Source organism: Crinia signifera, chromosome 4 (assembly GCF_055691185.1).
Source record: "Crinia signifera chromosome 4, ASM5569118v1, whole genome shotgun sequence".
Lineage (NCBI taxonomy): Eukaryota > Metazoa > Chordata > Amphibia > Anura > Myobatrachidae > Crinia > Crinia signifera.
The window spans coordinates 274421238-274437822 of NC_139220.1; the positions used below are offsets into that span (position 1 = coordinate 274421238).

The following is a 16585-nucleotide window of genomic DNA, read 5'->3' on the forward strand; positions in this document are numbered from 1 at the left end:
CTTGATGTCAGGAGATTGCATGGATCATGTCTGTTACTTACCAGACTCCGGTGATCGATTCAAAACTTTAGGGCAAATCTAAGGAACAGTGGGGCAGATGTATCCGCCTTAACAAGAGATAAACGTGAGGGTGATAAAGAGTGATAAACGTCCAGCCAAACAGCTTCTAACTGCCATTTTTCAACCACAGTCTGTAACATGGCAGTTGATTGGCTGGTCATTTATCACTCTCACGTTTATCTCTTGTTAAGGCTTAATACATCTGCCCCACTGTTCCTTAGATTTGTTACAGTTAGGACTGCCTTCACCCTACTTCGGTATAAGAGAAGGGCATTCCAGTCTACTCCACCTGAAGAGTATCTGAATGCTTGGCTGTCCAGTTATAGAGAGCCTCCTTATTGCTTTGGTGCAGCAAACCTGCACAACAGGTGAGAGGCAGCGGCGATGTTTACTGGTCCAGTAATAAACTAGGATTTGCCAGTCCTTTCTGTTATCAACTTTTAACCATATACCAACTCAGAAAATGAATGCAGTTGCCCAAATTGCTGTGTAAATAGGTCATTTTACAAGCCAACAATTCTATTCACAAATCATTACACATGTTAAATGTTCTTGCAATACATGAGGATTTTTTCTGCTTTTAGCTCACCATTATCATAAACCCTTGCATGTTAATGGCAACTGTGCAGCAAACATGATACAGAGCAATTGTGTACAATAGATGACATGATGGATACTAATGGGATTTTCATGAGCCACATGTTGATAGGAATGAATATGTTTTGTTTGCCTGAGCTGGCGATGGTAATGGCAAATTATGAAGTTCAAAATGGCAGACAGCAGATTAGCGACTGTAACATCACGGGGCTATGTTTTGCATGAAAGCATTGATATTACTAGGCTGTCCATTCAAGACTTACCTCATTTTATACTTTTGTGCAAAATTGTTACTTAATTTTCCTGGGTAAGATGATTGGCAGTGCTGCTGCATTCATCGCAGGACTCCAGAGGGATAAGTATTAAAAATGGGTACATTGCATGCGGTGTGGCCCCCCCTGGGACTCAGGGGCCCGCATGCACTGTGCACTTTGCACCCATTATAAATACGCAATTAAGGGCAACCTCTAGCGGTACATCCTGCCACACATTGCCCTGATCACATAGGTACTAACTTTTTGTGAAAAACTACTCCAAACCATTTACTTTGCATGCCTACTGCTGCATTAATGGTCTGAACTGCGTTGCAGGACTCAGTTTTGGATAATCTGTGACACCATCGGCCGACTGCATGTCCCATAGAGTTGTACAAGATGCAGTGCTTGATTAAGCCTTCAAGGGGGGGGGGGGCACTTTAGACAGGGGGGCCCCCTCCCACTTGTAATTACTGGCCACAAACTGCATGGGAGAATATTAAAATGTCAAAACGCAGAATAATGGCAGTATAAACTTGGTCAATTGGTAAATGCAGGGGGTGATTTGGTGATTTATGATGTGTATATATATATATATATATAAAACAAGATATGGGGGGTCCCCTTTCTGCGCTCTAGAACTATGGAGCAGCACCTCTGAGGGATCTTCTGTTAGGTAAGATCCTGGGAATAGAAATGAAAAAAGAAAGTGGGGTTTCAGAGGGTGCTAATATATCACAACAATTTTGATAAAAATGGTATTTATTACAACCTCAGTAAAAATTGTCATAAAAAACACCTCTTAGGGTGTAATGTTTACACATAAACAATGAAAATAAAACTCTGGTGTGACATTATGAGTCGCAATTGGAACGATGACACTGGTGGGATAGTCAATTCAGAATGGAAGGCCTTCCATTTTGAATTGACTATCCCACCAGTGTCATTGTTCCAATTGCGACTCATAATGTCACAACAGAGTTTTATTTTCATTGTTTATGTGTAAACATTACACCCTAAGAAGTGTTTTTTATGACAATTTTTACTGAGGTTGTAATAAATACCATTTTTATCAAAATTGTTGTGATATATTAGCGCCCTCTGAAACCCCACTTTCTTTTTTCATATATATATATATATATATATATATATATATATATATAGGGGATGAAGGTGCGGCACTCACGGCAATTTTCATAGAAACACGAATAGACCAAGTTCTGATCAACGTTTCAAAATTTATTAATTTTTTCGTCAGGATAAATATACAATACAAACACCAACCTTAAATAGGAGAGCATCCCACGTGCAGCTCAGGACGGAGTGGCTGGGACGCTTACCCGCCCCCGTCCAGGTAACGACTGACGTCATTGCGCAATGACCCGTCAGACGTCACAATCACCAAGGTAACACATAAACAAAAAAGTGAAACAACATATCATCGTAACGACATAGCAACATCAAGTGTAACAAATGATAATTAAACGCAAGCTGAGAAGAGAAGATTAGGAGGCATACAGCACTTATACGAGCATTACCTGCGGAACACACCGAGAGGAAAATGTTCATTAAGCCCGCGTGGAGCTATTGTATCCAACTGATGGATCCACCACGTCTCCTTACGGAGAAGGGCACGGGCACGATCACCACCACGCTTGTCAGGCGGGATGCAGTCAATGGCCCGGTATTTTAAACTAGAAAGGGGGTGTTTATGAAGGGCAAAGTGCCTCGCGACAGGTTGGTCGCTTTTACCAGTCTCAATGGCGTTGCGTATAGAACAACGGTGCATGGACATACGCTCCTTCATCTTCCTCTCAGTCTTGCCAACATAATATAAACTGCAAGGGCAGATAATCAAATAAACAATGAATGAGGAATTACAGGTAAAATGAAAACCAATGTTATAAACCTTACCAGAGTAAGGATGGTTAAAAGTGCTGCCAGTGACAAGAAACTGGCATGTAACGCAAGTACAGCGAAAGATATATATATAGACACACACACACACACACACACATACACACACACACTAGAGATGGTCAAAACGGATCCTTAAGCTGAGCCGGGAACCGCCGGATCGATCAGTGGAAAGATTTGTATCTTTTAGACAGATCCTCGACTCTCTTTGAAAAAAAAAAGGGAATATACATGACCGAGTGAAAACACTGATCGATGGCTGGGTGCAGAATCACCATCGATGGCAACCATCGATGGCGTCTGCACCGATGGCCATCCCTGGCAGCAGCAGCTAATCTTTCTATCACTTGTAGTCACAGCACTGTACTCAGTCTACAGAGGTAGTACATCTCAGCTGCCACAGGTGGCAGCACTGAGATCAGGAAAATGCATTGTAAACTGAAACGGATCACCTTTTTGGGATCGCCGGCTCATTCGTTCTTGAATGGGATCCGTTCAAAAGATCTGGATCGATCGCGAATGACCCATCTCTAACACACACACATATACACCACATGAAAAGCCTGATTGTCCCTCTGTACCTTACTCTGAAGGAGACCTCACAAGCTCAGCACTGCCTCTGATTTATAACCCTCCCATGACAAGGCTGCTGCTGTTGTCCTCCATGGGCCTGAGAATCATGTGGTGAGCTCCACCAATCAAGTCTCTCAGCCTCTGACCTCCTAGTCTCATGGGACTTAGTCAACTCCCAGTAATGCACTGCACACTTGTGCAGTCAGTGTGCCTTGGCTCCCGATGCTCAGCACCATTAATAATTGTCATAGTGGCAGATAGGTGAAGCTGCAGCACTACCCCACTCCCATGCACAAAATATATATATTTTTTTACAAAAATACATGCCGACCACAGGAGGGCCCAGAGGTACTGACCCTCTGTGCCCCCTCCTCCCCCTTAATCTGGCCGTGACAAGATGGCCACCATAGCTGGTGCCTAAAGGCCTGGAAATCTACATCCTCTGAGGAAGATCCTGCCCTCTTACCTCCCCTGCAATACAGTAGTGGTGACACCCCTTCATCTGGAGAAATGGCAGTAGCTGCTTCATCCTCCCCACCCCCAAATGGCAACAGACAGTGCGTCTACTGTTGCAGGACCAAATCATTAGTACTGTACTTTGCTTCATGCAACGCTACTCCAACTACATCTGCTTTAACCCCATCATATAATTAAGGTAATAATACATATTATACAAATTAAGTTTGCTTAAATAACAGACATCAGAATTATCCCCCTTTCACCAAAGCAATAATCTGGGTTATTGCCAAGTCAATACGGGTCAGGGCTTGGTGAAAATGGGCTCTAATTTTTTTTTTACCCAGGTCCTGTTATCCATCAATCCAACCCAGGAAATGTTTTGGGTTGACCCGTGTTCAAGGGCAGTGAAAATGGGTAACCTGGGTCATCGGACCCGGGACCTGTTTACATCAATGGGAGCCCATACCTCCAAACCACAGCACCCAGCCGGCATGCAGGCTCTGCTTTTGTCTCCTGTACTATTCAAGCAGCAGCAGAACCAGGGAGGCGGTAAATTGATGCCGGTGTGTGGCTTCCACTCACCTCATGAGCAGAAGCTGGGGGCACATGCATGAAGGCTGCCCTGCAGCTTTCCCAGGTGCGGTGCTTGCCCACAGTGCGTCGTTGGCGTTGCGGGGGTCCCGGCTGACAGATTTTCCACGCTTGGAGATTATGTCGTTTCCAAGCACCAGCTCAGGAACCGCCTCCGCTGACATCAGAGTAAAAAGGGTCAAAAGCCGGGTCGCATTCTGGTTGGAGCTGCGACCCGGCTTTTTGGTGTAAAAGCGGTATTATTTAGATTCCCCAGTCTAGATGTCACACACTCTTATACCACAAGGGGGCACTACACATATATGAAAAATTAAATCTACTCTACAGTATATAATATTGTACATGGATCATCAAGCAATGGGTATGGTTCATACATTTATACACATATATACACACACACAGTTTGATCTATGTAGGAGCTGAACTGCCCACTTTAATTCTGTCAGAGAGCAGAATGCAAAAACCTTAAATGCCATAAATACTTAAAGTGTATTTAAAGTGTACTGTCTGCCTGCTCCCATCTGTTCCTGATGCATTATCAAACAGCCATAATAAGAGAGATGAGACAGGCATCTTTTTCTGTGCTGTTTCAGTAGAGTGTGGTATAGGGTTCCGACAGTCGGGATCCCGGCGGTCATTAGCCCGACTTCGGGATCCCGCCTGCCCGGACTAATTAATCTGCCTCTAATGGACATTTAAAGAATCAGTAGCAAAGTAAGCGATAAATTGGAGAGTGATAAAGTACCAGCCAACCAGCTCCTAACTGTGTTTGAAAAATTACATTTAGAAACTGGTTAAGTTGGTAGTTTATCTCTCTTCATTTTATCACTTTTCAAGCTTAGTGCATCTGGCCCACTCTATGTTTATACTGCAATGTGCATTGTTGCGTAATGCCTGTAGCTGGACCGCCATCCCATCCATTGTGTAATTCAGGGGGTTATTCAGCAGATCGGTTTTGTGTGATTATCGAACAACGGTGCATGCATACGGATAGTTGGGAATGACTCGCTGACAGTCAGGATCCCAGTGGTGAGTATACGAACATTGGAATCTCCGACCGGGGGAGCACAAAAAAGCCCATTGTGGGTTGGTGGCTCTCCACAGGTTTTATTCTCCCTCTATGGGGCTCGTGGACTCACACGAGGGAGAATAGCCCCTTTTGGTTGGGATTGTGGCTGAAGGGCAGTTGAACAGTCAGGATTTTGGCAACAGCATTGTGACCACTGGGATCCCAACTGTCGGCGAGTCACCCAGCACCCAGGCAAAACAAAACAACAATCAGCAATTACTTTTTTTGCAATCCCAACTTCACTGCCAGGAAGACGCCATTTATGTGTAGTAACTGACAAATTTCTGGGTGCATCAGAAAAACCGCAGGCGTACCCCAGCGTTTCCAGGGAGGGCGTGTGATGTCAGTTCTGGCCTTGAACAGCCCATCTTTGTCACAGACTTGTGGAAGGATCAGAGTTACGCACACTTTCACAGACTAGGAAAATAATTTGATGACTCGGTTGCGTATCGATTCGCAGCTGGCGGCCAATCGGCGATATTTTTGCAAGTCAGTCACAGACATGCACAGGGCAGGTTTTCACTCTGTCTGGGCAGCATCCATCTGATCGCAGTCCTCTGAAAAAATTGGGTCTGAAACTCTGAATCAGGCCCTCAATCCTGTACTCCTGAAAGCTTAGACCTGGGCAATCAAGCTCAGATCAAAGGCACAAAACAGGAGCGAAAGCCTGAAAGATGGTTCATGAGATCACAAACCACACTGCTGCCCTAAACCACTTTGTCATCAATGCCTTGAGCTGTTTACTTTCTCTCTTTCTCTGCTATCCTGGATGTGACTTTATTTCTCTGCATTATCACGGCGCAGATGAACGTATTTAATGTTTTCTTTATTAAATCCACCTAAGTCATTAAAAATCATTTTGTTTGAGCCATAGGATGCGGCCAGCTTAAGATCCAGATTAGACGTGGGGAAGTGAAATGCATGGGGGTGCGCATTTCTGAACAAAACATGACTTTTCATCTTGTTCTTTGGTCTGTGTACAAGAAACTCCCGCTTCTCTCATTAGATGTTAATAGGCTGCACTCTGTTTTCTTTATAGTGAGGTCTTATGCTAGCACAATGCAGAACCAACACAGATAACAGAACAGAACATAAATATAGATTGATTTAGATGAATGGCAAATGCACAGAATATACATTAACTTTCCTGCTATTAAGAAAGAAATGGCCATGCTCAAAATCTGTTACAGGCAATAAAGTACAACAGAGAAGAACCAACATTGGATGCCAGGAAAGAACCAACAACTAGACCGTGTTTTTATGACCTATTTCATTGTTTATTTTATTAGAGAGACGTTATATTTGTGTACTTCACTTTTCTTTTGTTTCCTTCTTAGCTGTTTTTTTTTTCTCTCTTTGTATTATAGTTGCAAGTTAAGCACAGCATCATTTGTGGATTGCAGACATTAATGGGCTATTCAGAGAGTGTTTGGAGATTAAAAATTAAGGTTTTAATCATAGAGGTATTTCTAGACAAGATAAAACTTCACGTTTCATTCTGTGAATAGAAAGTGAGCAACATTATAAGCAAACAGAAGCTGTGGTTTGTAGAATTATAACAGTACTGCAGGTGTAGATGTACAGCTGCACGGCCATCATCGCAACCATGCATCGTGATAGACGTCACCAACTTTAGGGTATCCAGATGGCGGATAGACGGAGCCGAGGTCAACAATACTATGGTCGACCACTAGAGGTTGACGGCGTCTAGTTAGATGTCTATACGAGGTCGACTGGGTGTACATAGACATTGACGCTGGATCGACGGGGGGCAAGCATCGATGGTTGAAGGTCAACAGTAGCAAGGGTGAAGGTTTTTTTTCTTTTTTTTGGTGCCGGTCCACTTGGTTCCTACTCTACTATTCAAGTGGACATAGAGTGGGAATATAATAGTGTACCAAGCATTGCAAGGAAGCATGGTGAGCGGACACTGTGTCTTCAGGTTCCCTCTGACAATCGACACCGAAAAAAAAAAAGATTAAAAAACATTGACCTTGCTACTGACGACCAGGTTCCCTTCGATGCATGCCTCCCATCGATCCAGCGTCACTGTCTGTGTAAACCGGGTCAAACAAGTATAGCTATCTAACTAGATGCCATCATCCTCTAGTGGTCAACCATGGTATTGTCGATTTTAGCCCAGTAAATCCTCTAATCCAGTGATTTTCAACCTTTTTGCCTTGCGGCACACTAAGATTCTAAAATTGCAAAGGCAAATTTTTTTTTTTAAGATCCCAAAAGGGAAAACTACATTGGCCCCCACAGGAAAAAAACAAACCTATTGGCCATCATATAAAAAAAAATCACACTGGTTCCCACAGGTAACAAAAATAAAATACATTGACCCTTTATATGAAAAGAAGAAATAATAGTTGAACTGGTGGTGGTTATAAACTGGTTTGGGCATCTCTAGATCTGGGGGCCCACTTGAGAACAGCTCAAGGCACCGAGTGTGCCACGGCACAGTGGTTGAAAAACACTGCTCTAATCCATAATAACCCCACCTTAGTGCCCAGCAACTTTACAGCATATAAAGCAACAGTCTACAGTTCTGTCTCCAATCACAGCTTGTTACATATAATAGAAAGTTACATTTCCCACACTTTTTTTGTGGAGGATTCCCCCATTCCACATTCAGCACAGTTTTGCACGTTTCTTTGATGCAGTTTACCAGTTATGGGCAGATTTATCTTCTAAGGAGGACAAGTAGAAGCCTTGCCCATGGCAACCGTTAGATTCTAGCTGTCATTTTATAGACTGTACTAGATAAATGAATCTAATTGGTTGCTATAGGCAAAACATTCTCTTGTTCCTTTTAGAAGGTTTGATAAATTTCCCCCTTAGTACGGAATCTCCCAAACCAAACCACAGAGAAAAAATAATTAGCACTGTTGTCCCAGACTATAAGGGGGAAAAAGTGGAGGGAAATAAAGTACTAACCAATCAGCTCCTGCCATTTTTCAAACACAGGGCCAGATGCACTAAGCTTCAAAAGGGATAAAATGGAGAGTGATAAACAGCCAGCCAATCAGCTCCTGCATGACATTTTTCAAACACAGTCTGTGACATTGCATGTACAGTAGGAGCTGATTGGTTGGCTGTTTCTCACTCTCCATTTTATCACTTTTGAAGCTTAGTGCATCTGGCCTACAGGCTGTAAAATGATTGTCAGGAAATTAGTGTTTTGTTTTGTACGTTATCTCTCCCACCTTCATCTCTCACCAAGGTTTGATACATCTATCTACTAAATTAGTATTTTTTTAAAATCCAGCCTTGATTGGCCAAAAGTATTAAGTTGTGGCTTATTTTGACCCAAAATGTGATTTGTGTGAAAGCGTACCAGGGGCATATTAAGAGAGGAGGGGGCTTGTGTGAACATTAGGTCTGGGCCCCCTCCTCTCTCTCTTGCCGGCAGTGTATTCTCTGTACTACTGTTATTGATGGCGCTGCTATAAATCTCCATCGTTGGGCTAGAGTCTACTATTTATTCGATGGGCTTTGAGAAAATGGCAGGGCAGCCATTTTCCCAGTGATTCGCCCCTACTGTGCATGCATAAAATGCTGCCGCAACATTTTTTCTAGTGCTTTTATAGGTTTGCGGCAGTGGGCACTGGACTCCAGAGAAAATGGAGGCAGCATGTGCATTGTGGACCCCCCCTAGACATGAGGGGCCTGTTAGATACATAAGTGAAGCCTACCCACCTCTATTTAATATCTGATCATTTCTACCATGAGAACAATGTTTTAATTTTTTTTAGACTAATATTGTGATCTGGGCTTTGGCACCTCATGAAATGAGAAATAAGCGGAGTCAATGGTATAAAAAGTTAGTGAGGCATACAGTGTGTGATGTCTGCACACCTGTTGACAGATATTCAGTTGCACTAGTGTTGAAAATGAACCGATCCATCTGTATTTTGGCCCTTATTCTGGTTCACTCGCAAAGGCAAATTCCTTCTCAAATGGACAAAACCTTGTGCACTGCAGGTGGGGCAGATGTAACATGTGCAGAGAGAGACTGTAAGACGTGTATTGTCCTGTTAGGAAGGGGAGTCAGCCACAGAAGCAATATCAATGAACTGATTCAAATTAGCAGGGGAGGAGAGGTGCCCCCTCGGGAGCAGGAGTCCGGAGGCAGTTGACTCCATTGCCTCCCAGAGTTACGCCTCTGGATCAGAGTCAGAAAACAAATTGTGCAAGATAGGCTTTTGTATCGTTGAGCATGTTAGCTTCCTGTATACCATTTGAGATTTGAGGGCAAGCAGGATGTTTTTATGAATGTTTTATTCCTGAAAATACTTATTCATTTAGTATAATATATTACATAATGAGGCTATTAATTGAATTGAACATCATTAAGAGTGTCTGAGGTCTCTTTACTAAGATGGTAGTTCTACTGGAGATGGGATGTTGCTATGGCCAACCAATCAGAATCTACTTGTTTATTTATTTATTCTAGAAGATAATAGATAGAATCTGACTGGTTGCCTATAGCAACATCCCATCTTCAATAGAACTATTTTAGGAAATAAACCCCAGTGTGTGCTTGTGTGTGTGTGTGTGTTTGTGTGTGTGTACTTCTCTGGTTCCGTATGCTTTTCTGTACACTGTACAGTATGTGTGCATGTAAATAAATTGGTTTGAGAACAGACCCAGTACAAACTGTAGTTTCTATGGCTACGAGGTAAAGGTATACTTTTTGGGGGGATGTTCTTGGGTTAAACATAGTGATTTTCCGTGATGATGGTATTACCAATTACCTCCAAAGCAGAAATGTCCCTTCTATCTCTTTAATGACCTCTCTCATGCCGGCCTTAAAAAACACTACTTGTAACAAGATCAGTAAAAGGCAATTATGGCCCAGCTGGGACACAGAGATGTGAGTGGGCGGCAGACATCGGGATCTTCTGTGAATACAAGGAATTAAAGTCTGCTATGAGTTGAATTCAGAGCATCATGTGCTTTTTTTTTTTACAGAAATATAGCCCAGCTCTCATAAATATCTTCAGAATGTGGGGATTATGGCTGACTCTCTAGAGCCAGAGAAAATAAAAGACAGAGATGAAAGCCTGGCATTTTTTTCTGTTTTTTAATATCACCTCTGAAAACTGTCATCTCGCAATTGTCCGACAGTCTCTAAAGCCGTTACCGGCGCTGTCCAGAACCCACCCGTTGGATGGTGCATTGAGTTTTACCATTGGTGAATGGACGGGCCCAATACAGAAATCTGGGTCCCCATAGTGGAGGCAATAATGGAAACCATAACCATCTGAGATTGGGCGAAGTGGGAGTTACACAATGTGGGATAATTGTTTTAATTACATTTAATTGAGACTCTCCTACATATCTTATTCAGTAAATATACGGAGGATTAAGAAATGGGCATCAAAAGTTCACGAGGGCATCAAAAGTTCATGATGGCCAAATCATGATTTATCAATTCTCCAGGCATAATAAGACATCTTCCCCAATGTCCAACAGTAAGGAATCTCAAACAATGAACCATAGTCAGTGTGTAGGGGTGTGGCCAATCTTCAGAGGGGGTGTGACCAGCCGCACGATGCAATGTCTAATCATTACAGCAGGTATGTCCAAACTATGGCCCTCCAGCTGTTGTGAAACTACAAGTCCCATCATGCCTTGCCACAGTTTTGGTATTAGGAAATGCTAAAACTATGACAAGGCATGCTGGGATGTGTAGTTTCACAACAGCTGGAGGGCCACAGTTTGGACATGCCTGCATTAGAGAGTGCATGAGCTGGTCCCCTTGATAAATAGTACTAGTCTATGAATAATAGTGTGCAGCAAACTATACACCATAGTCCTGTGCAGTATAAGGTTACTATTATAAAAATTCATATCTTAATTTACATTGAACAAAAATATTCCACATACAGTATATAGTGATTTTAATCACACAAAGGGCCAGATTCTCTAAGCTTCAAAAGTGATAAAATGGAGAGTGATAAACAGCCAGCCAATCAGCTCCTTTCTGACATTTTTCAAACACAGTCTGTGACATGGAAGTTAGGAGCTGATTGGCTGGCTGATTATCACTCTCCATTGTATCACTTTTGAAGCTAAAGGCCCCCATACACTAGCCGATTTTGGTCAGATTTCAGCCAGATCAGTCGGATCTGGCCGAAATCGGACCAAAATCGGCTAGTTTTGATGTCCCCTCAGATCCGATGCGCGGTCCCGTGCGCATCGGATCTGCGTCGGGTGGTCGGACCTGCTGCACGTCCGACCACCCGACTTGGGACCTAGTGGGGCGGCGCTGCTGCGGTAGAGGGAGCAGGGGGGGCTGGGGACGCTGCGGGGGACACAAGCGGCATAGAGCCGGGCAGGGGGAGCCGGCGGGAGCTGTCAGTGTTGAATAAAAAAAAAAAGCCCATACAATGCATGGGCGGCCTGTGATTGGCTGAGCGCTCTCTCAGCCAGTCAGCAATTGGCTGAGAGAGCGCTCAGCCAGTCAGCAATTGGCTGAGAGAGCGCTCAGCCAATCACAGGCTGCCCATGCATTGTATGGGCTTTTTTTTTTTATTCAACACTGACAGCTCCCGCCGGCTCCCCCTGCCCGGCTCTATGCCGCTTGTGTCCCCCGCAGCGTCCCCAGCAGCGGGGGACACAGACGCTGTCCCCCACAGCGTCCCCAGCAGCGGGGCACACAAACGCTGTCCCCAGCAGCGGGGGACACAGACACTGTCCCCCGCAGCGTCCTCAGCAGCGGAGCACACAAACGCTGTCCCCAGCAGCGGGGGACACAGACGCTGTCCCCCGCAGCATCCCCAGCCCCCCTGCTCCCACCTCTGTAGCCCCCCCCCCCCCCCTGCTCCCCGGGTTTTTTACATGTGATAAATCGAGACGATTTATCACATGTAAAAAATGGCACATCAAGTGCCAATCTAATCAAGCTCCCCCGGGGAGCAGCCGGGGAAGCTCAGGGGGAAGTCGGGGGCGACTTGTCCTAAGGACAAGTCGCCCTAGTGTATGGGGCCTTTAGAGAATCTGGCCCAATATCTGTTGCACCAGGCTTTTTCCCAATGCAATCAGGAGAGGTCTGTCATAATCTCTGTACCATCGGAGATTATGGATCATGTACAGGATATGCTGGGCAAAAAACATACAAACTCCACTCATATAGCTTTCTTTATTGACTCAAACTAGTCTAAGCACTGTTTGCAATGCTAACCACTATGCTGCACTGGTAAACTAAAAGCATTTTGTTCAAACTTTTTTTAGTAGTGGCGGTAGTCATTATATTATTTTTAAAAAATAAGGACCTTTTATTCATGTATATTTTGCTTAAGCAAACATAATCCTAAATGAAACCAATAAATATCATTCAATGTAGTTTATTGTGGTTTAAATGTTGATCTTTATGAGCTCCCTCTACTGGCAGAAATGAAGAACAGCGCTCTGGCTTCCACCCTCCTACCGGCACCTGAAGCAGTTTTTGCAGCAGCGACAACACCTCACAAGGTGACTTTTGAAAGAATGCTGACAGAAACGCACTGTGTAATCACAGATCATGTGCAAATCCTAGTGCAAACATGTCAGGAGGCTTAAGTGTTATTCTTTAGCTTGCTATGTTTAGCCAGTTCCAACATAAATCCACTAAATCCCCTTATTATTTCATTGTGTGTACTGCCAACGCAGAACTGATGAATAGGCCAAAGTTTCTTTCCGGTTTTAAAATATTATTTAGTGGCTGAACTACGGGACCCTGATTTAGAGCTATATAAAGCAAATGATGCGCTGGAAGAATCAGCTTCATTATTATAATTGTTGTTAGAATGGCCCAGACCCAGCTTCCCTCTGCTGTTCCCATTCCCCTCACATTGTCAGCCACCTTACTACAGTGATTGCAGGTAGGAGCTGAGGAGATTGGTGTCGCTGTGTGCTCTGTCAGCAATTACCCGCTGCATAACCAGTGACTGAAGGCAGCGGTAAGCCATGATGTTGGCCAGGAGGCAAGGTGATACAGCATCACTGGGATGGTTCTTCCCTTATCGCACAAGAGGACCAGTGGAATACAATTAAAAATGAGCTATTAGTGGAGGAGGGCAAACTGTAATTAGTTATCTCAACTCATTATTCCCACCAAAAATGGTCAAATACAGTAGAATGCAAGCCCCAGCACATCGCTCTCTTTAGCCCTGTCCACTGCCTTTCTAGTGAGGGCTAAAGCTGGCCATACATCAGAAAGATCGATCTTAAGATCTATTGTGCTCATGATTGTGTACAATTTCCCTTGAAATCCCCGGCAGTCCTTGGTGGTTTTTGGACACACAATCTACACACAATCCATCTTACAATCAGTCATACAATCCATCTGCTGTATGATTGTGTAGACAAGATGTGCACACAATCTGCATACAATCCATCATACAATCCATCTGATGATTGATTGTATGATTTGTGTACACAAGATGTGCACACAATCTGCATACAATCCATCTTACAATCAATTGAGATTGTATGATTGGGTACAATATCTTTCTGATGTATGGCCATCTTTACATATGGGGCGATTTCAGGGCATTTTGTAAGCGATCTCACTAGATAGCTAAGAAAATTCCCCTACATTGCTCTGTGTGTAGGGGCCAAAGCGATAGTGATTTGTGGCCCCGCGCGTCGATATCGCCCGGTGATTAATATCCAGCATGCTGGATAAATCTAATTAGTCGCTAGTTCTCACCAGAGAACACTGGGTCTGACAGATCGCTGTGCAGCACTGTGTGCTGAGCGATCACTCAGCAGTGTCACCCCATGTGTAGGCTCCATAAGACTATCCTTACCACCAGTGCTCCTGTTTTATTGTCTCTTTCTCTCCATTATCTACACCGGACCTTAGACAGATCCATTTGGTCCTCCATGCGTTGGCCGATGTTGAGCATCGGTGCATGCACAGGTGCATTCCTGCGCATGTGAAGACGCAGGGTGCGTGTACCCAAGGCGAACTTTTGGTTCGCCGCATGCACGCACCCTACACAGCTGGCAGGGGGGCGGAGAAGGCGGGGGGCACCGGCCAACCTCATTAGCATATGGGAACGCCCAGCGTTTCATGGGCGTTCCCATAAGAACGATGGGAGTTCTCAGGCTAATGAGGCTGTGATGGACATGCAGGGGGGCGGGCAGCTGTCCTCGCACAGGGCGCCCGCAGTTTATAGGTGTCTTATAACTGAGAGTTCTGGAGAAATAATTTGACGACCATCTAATGATTTCTCCCTGTCCGCGAATGGATGATTATGTTAACATCCATTTGCAGCAGTGCGGGGGGGGGTGGGGGGTGGGGGGGGGGGTGTTCTGCGTGCAGGGGGGGGGAGGGGGTGGCCGGCACTGCGGTCGGCGTCTGATGGACTTTCAAGGCTGAAAAATTTGCAGCCTTGCGAACCAATCAGAATACGGTCCGCTGTCTGACCTCCCATACATACAGGACCACCAAAAGCTAATATGCTTTCCCCTGCTGCATCTCAGCACAGACTCCAGTGAGATGCCCTTTCCCTTGTACTTGTTAGTCCATGTATGGGGCTATTTTGCAATGGCTGTGTTTATGCTGTTCTCTGTTGTTCAATGTATTTATGCTGCATGTGACACGTCGTTTGGTTTGTTTGTGCTCTGCTGCATCCCACCCTTACTAAAGCTTGTAAAAATGAAAAGAGGTCATGTTGCCCATACCAACCAATCAGATTCTGTTGTATCCTAGAAAATGATAGAATTAATTTGGTCCTCTTTTCCTTTTTACAAGCTTTAGTAAATTTACCCCACATTATTAACAACTCTAAATAAGGCCCTAAGGCTAAGCCTTAACAAGGCGATAAAGTGGAGAGAGATGAAGTACCAGCCAATTACAGAAGCTCCTTGATAAAAGCTGGTACTTTATCTCCACAAACTTCATCTCTATAATAAATATAATAATAATAATAATAATAATAATAATAATTTCATTTATATATTATTATTATTATTATTATTATTATTTTATTTATAAGGCACCACAAGTGTTTCGCAGCGCCATACAAAGGAACAATACAGGGAGACAAAACTTGGCATAACATTGAATAAATAACAAAAATACAGTACAAATAAAGAGTGCCACAGATCAATACAGATTACAGCTTAAATGTATGTAGTGAGGACTCAATCAACATACAACTAGAGGCTTGAGGCCAATGATGGAGGTGAGTATGCAGACGAAGATGGTCACTGAGTGTTGGAGTATAGGAGAGCTATGAGTGCAATGTGAAGAGAAGTGGGCTTAGACGACAAGAGGGAAGAGGGCCCTGCTCGGAGGAGCTTACAATCTAATAGGAAGGGGAGACAGACAGATTACAAGAGGTGCAAGCAAGTGGGTGGTGGTTAGATAGCAGGATGTAAACAGGCAATGGGTCGGAGAACCAGCTAGTTTATGCAGTGGAAGGGTATGCTTTGATGAATAGGTGAGTTTTCAGTGCCAGTTTGAAGCTTTGCCAGGTCGGGGAGAGTCTACTGGAGCGAGGGAGTGTGTTCCACTGAAGGGGTGCAGCACGGGCAAAGTCCTGTACTCTAGCATGGAAAGCAGTGATCAGGGTGGAGGAGAGACGACAGTCGTCAGCCGACCGTAGAGGGCGGGAGGGTGTATGAATGGAGATGAGGTTAGAGATAGGGAGCAATGGAATTAGAGATGGCCCTGTATGTGAGTGTGAGGTGTTTGAAGAGGATTCTGTAGGGGAATGGGAGCCAGTGCAGATTTTGTTGAAGGGGAGTGGTATATAGTGCTTTTCTCCAATAGGACTCAAAAGGGAGTATCCAATTACCACTGTTAACAGGATTTCAGCCAGAGTCGCTTTTCAGATATCAAACTTAAGGAGCCCATACACGCTCCGATGTGGTCCGGCTCTGTTCTGTACTATGCAATGCGCGCTCCCGCGCATCACATAGTACGGTACAAAAAGTATGTGCTGCACATACTTTTAGTACTAGCTACACATCGTATCGGATCGCAGTGCATGCACAATGCATGCACAAGGCATACGATCCGATACGATGTGTACTTTAAAAGTACATAAGGGAGCCGCAAAAC

At 44.2% G+C, this 16585-nt stretch overlaps 1 protein-coding gene across 6 annotated transcripts in view; it reads left to right on the forward strand.

The window, feature by feature from the left end:
* LRRTM4 (leucine rich repeat transmembrane neuronal 4) overlaps window positions 1–16585 on the forward strand; it is a 527970-nt gene that overhangs the window by 468309 nt on the left and 43076 nt on the right. The gene's annotated exons all lie outside the window — the stretch shown is intronic.